Genomic DNA, 8,971 nt, shown 5'->3' with positions numbered 1-8,971 from the left:
GTGAGCATTTACAGTGAATCCTTCATCGAAACTGCTTGTCAACACCTTCTGCTCCTTGTTGGGATCGACATTCTTATTATCGAAGATACTACGATACACCCCCTATACTTGTGGGTCATCACCTTGCTAATTAACAAATGTCAACACTTTATCTTGTGCTTACGTGGCAAGCATCTTTTGCTTCCAAAATTAGGCGGGGTTAGTATTATGGGTTCATGCCCCAAAATAATCACAAAAGTCAATGTGATATATCAACCCATTGATCACCTCATGACCTCATCATACGCAAATTGTGTCATATCTGTAGAAAGATAGGTTTGGGCAGAATTGGACAAACATGGACCCTTCCTCATATTTCATATATACTAGTTGAATGCCCATGCGTTGCTACGGTCCTCAAGTTTATTTTCCACATGTGAACATATACCAGTGCAAACTGAAATTCCATTCAATAACGAGAAAAATGTTGGCCATGAAAAAATGATAGCAATATGTACTTTCAATAGGGATAACATGCAACCTCCTAAAATCTTCTCTCAAACCCATTGAGTATGGATAACATATCTATATAATTTTTTTCCGTAGCTATTGTTGGTTGTCAAAACATTTTTTTAGCATCATGGTACAGGATATAGTGGTGCATTCTCAAAAGGTATACACTCACCTGATCGAGTGAAAAGCAGTTATTGTAACTACCCGTTAAGAAAAAAATCTTATTCTGTCACACACACACTACTTCACTCAGTAGTTGGATACCTCTACGAAGAAGTTTCGTACATATATAGCTTTCCATCGTTACCTTTTTTAACATGAGTTGTCTTTTTGTCCCAACCAGCTAGTACTAACGGCATGAAACATCCATCATATCATGAAACCAGATTCAGTAGAAGATACAATCTTGCTACAACAACAGCAAAAAGTGTTAACTTGTCAGGTAGCGAACATCCAAAGAGCACAACATAAAAAAGTGCTTCCTTCTTAACTAATTCATAGAAAAAAACCTCAACTTAGCTTATAAAAGTAGACTCGTGAACCTGTTCATAGAAAGGTATTGAGAAAATCAAGAATGGACAAAAATATTGAAAACATATCAATTACATCACTTGCCATATGTGCAGAACTCTTGCTAGGATACTGGACAAAAATATCAAGAAATATATCCACAATTCGACGGAACAAATTATTCTGGTATTGGTAGTTCCTATGGCATGAAGACTTGCTGACCATTCCATCGTAGCTAATACATCTCTATCTGATACTCCCACAGTAACTCTTAAGGGAAACATATAAGCTCAACAGACTGATGGCTATTGTTCCTAATACAAGAATTTTTAGTAGGTTATGTGTCTGTTGTTTAATACTACAAGATAAACTCTCAGCAGACAAGAAACACATCACCAAATATTATAAACGAAGCCCAGTTTGTGTGAACTATATCGCTAGACTCAAAACTTGATTGGATTCATAACTTCTGATCCCAAACAAAGCACAAAGGTAACATCAGCTTTATGCCCAGAGACTGAAAGTGACTAACCACACTCCGAAGAGCTTTAGCCCATACCTAAATAGCAAGAATATATATCAGATACAAACATAATAGTTAGTAGACAACAGACATAAGCAGGTCAACAACATTTTGATATATACTCTGATTATTATCAAATGAGCCAGAGCAGGGCCTTGTTGTTGAGATAGAAAATGAAACCACTTGACGCCATGGAAAATGCAAAGCCATTCCAGAGTTTAAGATGTACTATTTCGTCACCGAGATCAAATACACTTAAAGAAGTAATTAAGATGGGGCAATATTGGAGGAACAATCCAGTACATCCTAATCTTTTGTAAACCTGCTAGTTTTTCAATTGTAGCTTAACTGTATCTCATTGTTGTCATCTGGTCGATACACTTTTGTCAGTCTTGGACATAAAAAAACAACAACTTGATAATCCTTGTAAAAATTTGGGTAAGAGTACACCTAAGTTATGCCTTACATATAATTATGCTTTTCTGATAATTGTGGTTGTTTTTGCAATGTGCAAAAAGAAAGATGGTTATGCAAACTCTGAGTACGAGCATATGACTGTGACCCCCCAAGATATATGTGGTATAGATATTCACCCTTCTTTAGAACCATACCATTTTTCATCCTGGAAGAAAAGAGAAATCAGCAACCTTTGGAAAATAATTGACAGAAACAAAATTCTAAAATTGGTTGTGCATATGAGTAATACATAGCCACACATTTGACGAATTCATACAAGTAATCATTTTCTCTCTGTTACAGTTATAAGAAAGGAGATACAAATAATATACATAGACTGATGTTGTTGCTTTTTTACATCTGATACATACAACTTTCAATGAAAGACTGGAAAATGCTCATCTTGATTAAATATATTTAGAAAGTGGTGTACCAGTATTAAAAAACCAAGGTAAGAGGACTATGCTAATTAAATTTTATAATATCATATAGTGTAATCTAGATACTTGTGCCAAAGTACCACATTTCAACACAAAAACAAAACCAATTAGTGGAGAAATTATTCTTGATTAAAGAAGGAAGTGATCACACTTAAAATATTTAGTAGTTCACATACATAGCACACAAAGTAATAAGAACAAAAAAGCTCACTCATCTTGACTGATATGATTGCCATCTTTCTATAAACTGAACATCATCAATTAAAGCAAAAGAACCGAGTTATAAGAGCCAATCTGAAACTAAGAAATTGAGTGGATTACATACCTTGACTGTACAAACTCCTCCTTCTTTGCGGATGAAGATACAGGTTATTCATCTGAATCAATCAAGAACCGAAGCAATTAGCAGCACAAGTTATTCCATCAGGGTCTAGGCGTCGGTGACTCGGTGCTCTGTGAAATTAGAGTTGTCGATCGGACACCCGGCTATATTCGTCACACGCCTGCCATTCTCATCGGCCACACCAACCTCCTAGGAGGCTCGGATTGCGCAAATGCTCTCGTAGGCAGAGCCTTCCTCGTCGGGGTGCATCATATCATTGCCAGTGGCAACGTCCAGAAAGATGCGGGCTTCCTCGCCAACGCTTTACATCATGCGCGAGCATTGCTGTCAAAACGAATTTGAGAAGGTCATTAATTAGAAGAGGAAACTGCATGCGTGCAAGGTTCCTGGATGCTCAATTTTTTTAGCACATTTCAGTCTATGGAAAGATTTTCCAGTATAAAAATGTCCATGGAAAAAACTTATAAGTACTCTGCCAAACTCAGTGGCGACCACACTGCCAAGGTGGCTGGCCTTTCCCATGACATCTCCAATGCCCTTCGTCGAATCTGTCTACCAAGGTGTTCATCATTGCTGTGCTTACTGCTTGCTTCGCCCTCTGGAGTTTAAGTTGCCTCTGATATGGAACATTAAATTACCAAGTCTTGATATAGTGTTGAGTGACCATTAAACTCAAGTGCAAATTGCTAATCGAAAGAATAGAGTTCAGGAATAGTGCCTAGCGTACTCAATTTCAGATAACAATTAGACACTCTTGTCTCTAACGAATTGAATCATTTCACCATGGGAATGAACAGTGCACAATTTGTTTTAGGGAAAATATTTGTATAAGAAATACCTAACATGGCCCGAGTAACTCAACAGGTTTGGTCGGTCTAAAAAGTGACTTGAAGGCGGCAGTGTTCAGGACGTTTTGTTCGCCGGAATTGGGCGGCAGCATGGAGATATTGCCTCCTACATCCTCCACGGCGGCGTGGAGGCGTCAAACTGCTGTATCGCGTGCATGGCGGTGCTGAGCGGCTGCCCTGGCCAAATCAGTTCAGGGCGTTAACATTGTTGATGAGAGGAATAGTGAGCACCTGGGATCTGGGAGGAGCGGAGCGGCCGCTGCGTTTTGGACGTCCCATCCGTCAGGATTAGGGATCCGTGGGGTGTGCATGTTAGGCTTTTTTTTAGATCAATATATCATATATGTGACTTTATTTGATAACAAGGCAAATAAATATTTGATTTGATAGCTTTAGGAAATAAGACCAACGAGATATTCTTATGTGATTTGATTTGATTATAAGCTGAATATAATATTATAGATCTTTTCGATCTAATTTATACCGTGATTGATTAAGACCATAATTTCCTTGAGCGTTTGGAATGTCTGAGATTTTTTTCTGGAGCAAGGAAATATATCTTTCCTAATTGATTGATAGCATGATTGATTATACCATGATTGCTACAAAATTAGATTCGACGAAACGGAGACCGTGAGATTATATTGGACGGACACATGCTCCGAATGACAACAATCAAACGCGTTGAGTGTCAAACGATCAACTCCAATTTAATAGTAAAGATAGAAAAATATAAGGTAACAAACCCAATTACTGTCCTAAACATAATGACCTAAATCAGCTACAAATAGCAGGCTCAAGCTAGGTACGGTTTAATTGCACCAAATATATATCCGTAATATTTGGTTGGCCAAATATATCACTAATAATTGTACCAAATATTTAAATATATATCTGTAATATTTGGTTGGCCAAATATATCCCTAATAATTGTACCAAATATTTTATTTCTCATTGATCTTCAAAATCGCCAAAAAATAATCCCACGTGAGAAAAAGAAAAGAGCCCGAACATGCTCGCGAACTTCACTGATTCTAAACATCGTGACTTACAAAATTCCAGCAGTTTATTTCTCAAAACAATCGAGAAGTTTATTTATCCAAATGATTCTATACTGTGACGCCTAGATACACGTATATATCCTCGGCTGCTTCCTGGTACCTACCTGCTGAGCGTCCTGGCTAGAACAAGGGCGATGGAGACCTCCTTGCTGAACTCTGAGTCTGCGGCGGCTAGCGTGGACTTCCCGCCTAGTTTGCGGAATCCTTCTTCGCAAGTTTCTGGTACGTTGAGGGCAGCGCTGAGGCTCCACACCGCGTCCTGCAAGCCCTGTGATCTGCCCGACGTGATGCCCTTCGCCGCCTCATCGAGTCGGCCCACGATACCATAGTACAAAACGGCGCAATCTCCGAGGCATTCGCGCGTCTTCTGGTCCTTCACCATGTTTCTCAGGGCCGCGCTGAGCTTTCTGGTGTTCATGGCCGTTGCCCTTGCGATATTCGTTGCGATGGTGGCAAGGCCGCGCTTGTCCGCGGTAGCGCTGTCCTTGTTGGCTTGGAAGAACTCGATGCAGTAGTCGTAGCCAATGTCCGGGCGGGCAGCGGAGAAGGTTTTGCACGCGTCTTCCAACATGGAAGCGCTGCATGAGGATGTGGCGAGGAGGAAGAGAACAATATAAGAAAGACCATGGGAAGGCCTCATTGTTGGGTCCCTAAAGTAGATGGGATGCTTTCGATTGTCTTGGATGATCCAACCAAACTATAAGTAGACGATCGATGTGCATATTATTAGACCGAATCAGTTAGAGCTGATTTCTTTATCGAAAAAAAAGTTAGAGCTGATTTGTAGGGATTGAGGAGATCCTGAGTTTTAGGAAAGGATCGTGCCAATCTGTTTCTTTCTTGCCTTGTACGCTTGTAACACATTGTACCCCTTGAGTATATAAATCAATGCCCTCACGATGGGAGGTTTACGGCAAATACTTCTTAATTTGGTATCAGAGCCAAAACCGAACTAACCTTCCTGCGCGATGGACTCCAGTGCCGCGCTGCAGATGTCGTCCGCCGGCGTGCTCTCATCGACAGGATCCACCTTTTCTCCCATCGTTCCCATCTTCCAAAACTCCGTCACCGTGAGGCTCGATCGCAACAACTTCTTGCTGTGGAAAACCCAGGTCATCCCCAACCTATCCTGCAATGGCTATCTTGGCTATCTCGATGGCAGCTGCCCCGCGCCGCCGAAGCTCATCACCACTGGGACCGGCAACGATGCAGTCACGGCGCCGAATCCCGCCTACACCACATGGTGGCATACTGACCAGCGCGTCCTTAGTGCGCTGCTGGGTTCTATGACGGAGGAAGTTCTCGCCCAGATGATCGGCCGGACCACCTCGGCCGAGGTGTGGAAGTGCCTCAGCTCCATGTTCTCCGCCCAAGGACGGGCGAGTATTCGCCAAATCCGACGCAAGCTAGCGTCGACGAAGAAGAACGACCTGGGAGCAGCAGAATATTTTCACAAGATGAAGGGCTTTGCTGATGCTATGGCAACCGTCGGCACACCTCTGCCAGACGATGAACCGATTGACTACATCATCCCGGGGCTTGGCACGCCCTTCGCACCTCTACAGCCGTCTCTCACGGTGTTCGCCAACGCCAACCCCGACGCCGTCCTCAACCTCTCGGACTTCTACGCCATGCTGTTCTCCTACGAAGCCATGCAGGAGCAGAATTCCCAGGCGGCCGTGGAGTACTCCTCTTCGGCAAACGCGGCTGGACGCCGCGGTGACTACGGACGTGGCGGCGGGCGACCCTATGTTGAAGCTCATGCAGAAATCACGGAGATTCAAACGGATTTAGTGGTTTGTGAGGGAGAATAGAGAAGGGGACAGAGCTCCAGTATGGGGAAATTTCTGGATCGTTGCCAATCCCTCTTTCTGTTCTCTTCTATATATTACTAGATGACCCGTTGCGCTATCGCGCAAATGACACAATCAGTACATGAGAGAAATGCCTAAATCAAAATAAAAAAAAGTGTATTAATAATATGCTAATGGACTATTTTAACAATTAATTTGTTTTCGTGCTTAAATCTATATCTTTGGTGATTTTTCATGTCTTTACTTGCTATTACTTATCAAATGACGTATATTCCTTATCCCTCTTAATTTTCCAGAAAACCTGTTACGGTACCACGCAAATGGAAAAATAAGTATATGAGCCATTAACCATGTGCTTCCAGAGCAGACAATCACTACCAAGCGAACTTTCAGTTAGTACTGTGATGGGAGAAGTACATTTGGTCGTATATGCACATAATTAAATAATCCACTTCTCTGAAATAACATATCCTGCCTTCTTTGGTTATTTTCCACAAATATACCACATTTGAGGATTTTTCTCTTCATCACTATATATACAGATCTTCAGTCTCTTGCATCCCCAAATAATTGTTACAACTTGTGGAGCAAGCCTCCTAAAATACGAAGTAATATTTTGAGAAAACTGCAACTCCGAACTCAACTATATCCCCATCCTTGAGCTCCGTTTTGAGGCAACACATGCTTTCCATTGGTTACTTATAAGCATTTGTATCCTACGAGTAATTAAGAGAATCAAATATGATCATAAATGTAAGACCACAGTTTCTAAATACCAATTTAACACACATGAAGTCATGAAACAATTACATAATCAAATATCATTGCATGTCTTTGTGAACAAAGCAAAATGGATAGGAGTATGAGCCTATAATGTCCCAAAAATCAAATGCCTAAGATGAAGTAATTAAAGAATTGAACCATAATACAAACATGTATGCCTGTTGTACATTAAACAATTTTACTATCATTGGTGCTTCTACTGGAAAAACAATTCATTTAACTTCGTTAACTACCTTCTACCATTATCTCTGGCTGGTCCCTGCTAGTGGTGGTCTGATGGTCATTGCTATGAAGAAATTTCTCTCCTGAAAAAGGAATGACCAATAAACATTAGCAACTGGACATGGAGTGATTCAGAATTGGACAATAAATTCCAAATATATAAACAGCTGCTCCATTTTTATACTATGTTATTTTCCATCTTTGTAGCCAGGACTAAAGTATAAAATTCAAATTATTTGCTACTTATAGTCAGCTAAGTTTAAGAGTTAATAAAATGTATCTGCCACATGGCTTTTCTTCGACATTCATGACATATTATTACCGGCAGTCAACAAGTTCACCGGCCAATCCTTAACAATAGAAGACGAGAATATATTATAAACGCAAAAGGTAGAACATATGCACAAAAAGAGAGGCGCACAACGAAATAACAGCCGTAACAGAGCAATAAGACCAGTATATACATTGAATTTATCTACTTATTTGTGCAAGCAAGCAGAAGGTCTACCATCAGATTACTCATAACACACTACTTCAGAATACACCACAAAGAAGTGTCGACGTCAGATTACTCATAACACACTGCTTCAGGTTTATGCGTAGCTGAAGTGGACACACGAATGCATTGCACAAAAATAACACCTTGACACTTCAATTTAAAGGACATATCAACAGACGAAAAATTGAACTAAGCATTATTGGTTGTCAAAGTCTTTGTATTGAGAATACAGCGAATATAGAAAATTAGCTTATCCGGAAGCTAACACATTAATGTTATTTCCTGTATGTTAGTGTAATTCCAAAACTTGCCTTTCCAGATAAACTCAAATTGCCATTTTGTTATTTAGGCTTATCTAGTTTTCAATTGTACCTGTACCATAACCAACTTCATCCTTTGAGATTTACTGTTGTGCAATATTAGAACACTCAAATTCAGACATCGTTGGCTCTTGCAATGTCAAATTTCTCATCAGAATGGAGGACCTTTGCATACTCTCATGGTGTGACAATCTACAAAATAGAAGTAACAAATTATTTAACAATAGTAAAAGGTAAAAGATGGTAATCAGTAAATTCGAAGTATGGAACTTTTTTCCTTAAGCTGACATTATCTATTGACTATTTTCAAGTTTAATATCAATGTACCAATACATATTTCAGACTGCAAAAAGAACAATTAGCTATGGACTGTAGTTTTAGCAGAACAACAATATTTGGTGTGTTCTCTTAACAGAACAATGAAATTGGAAATCAAGAGTACTGAGAGGCTGGGCCTCATGAGCCAGACCCCAGACGGTATGTACTGCAGCGCCCGGTCTATTGACATCGGAGCCCAATTAAAGCAAGTAAATTCCATCATTACTAAATGATCCATAACTATTCATCCGTAGATTTTAGGTATTGTTTTAAAACAAGTGTGAAATGCTCAGTCATGGTGACCATAGGTCCTTGATTTTTCTTATTTACCAAGGAAACCAA

At 40.1% G+C, this 8,971-nt stretch overlaps 1 long non-coding RNA gene across 1 annotated transcript; it reads right to left on the bottom strand.

The window, feature by feature from the left end:
* Nucleotides 1-7,114: 7,114 nt before the first annotated feature.
* LOC124673714 lies at nucleotides 7,115-8,435 on the bottom strand. Its single transcript, XR_006992802.1, has 3 exons — nucleotides 8,364-8,435; nucleotides 7,504-7,575; nucleotides 7,115-7,203 (listed from the first exon to the last, which is right to left on the bottom strand). It is a non-coding gene; the product is annotated as an uncharacterized LOC124673714 (long non-coding RNA).
* Nucleotides 8,436-8,971: the final 536 nt, after the last annotated feature.

Source organism: Lolium rigidum, chromosome 7 (genome assembly GCF_022539505.1).
Source record: "Lolium rigidum isolate FL_2022 chromosome 7, APGP_CSIRO_Lrig_0.1, whole genome shotgun sequence".
NCBI lineage: Eukaryota > Viridiplantae > Streptophyta > Magnoliopsida > Poales > Poaceae > Lolium > Lolium rigidum.
This window is presented reverse-complemented; position numbering and strand designations above follow the sequence as displayed.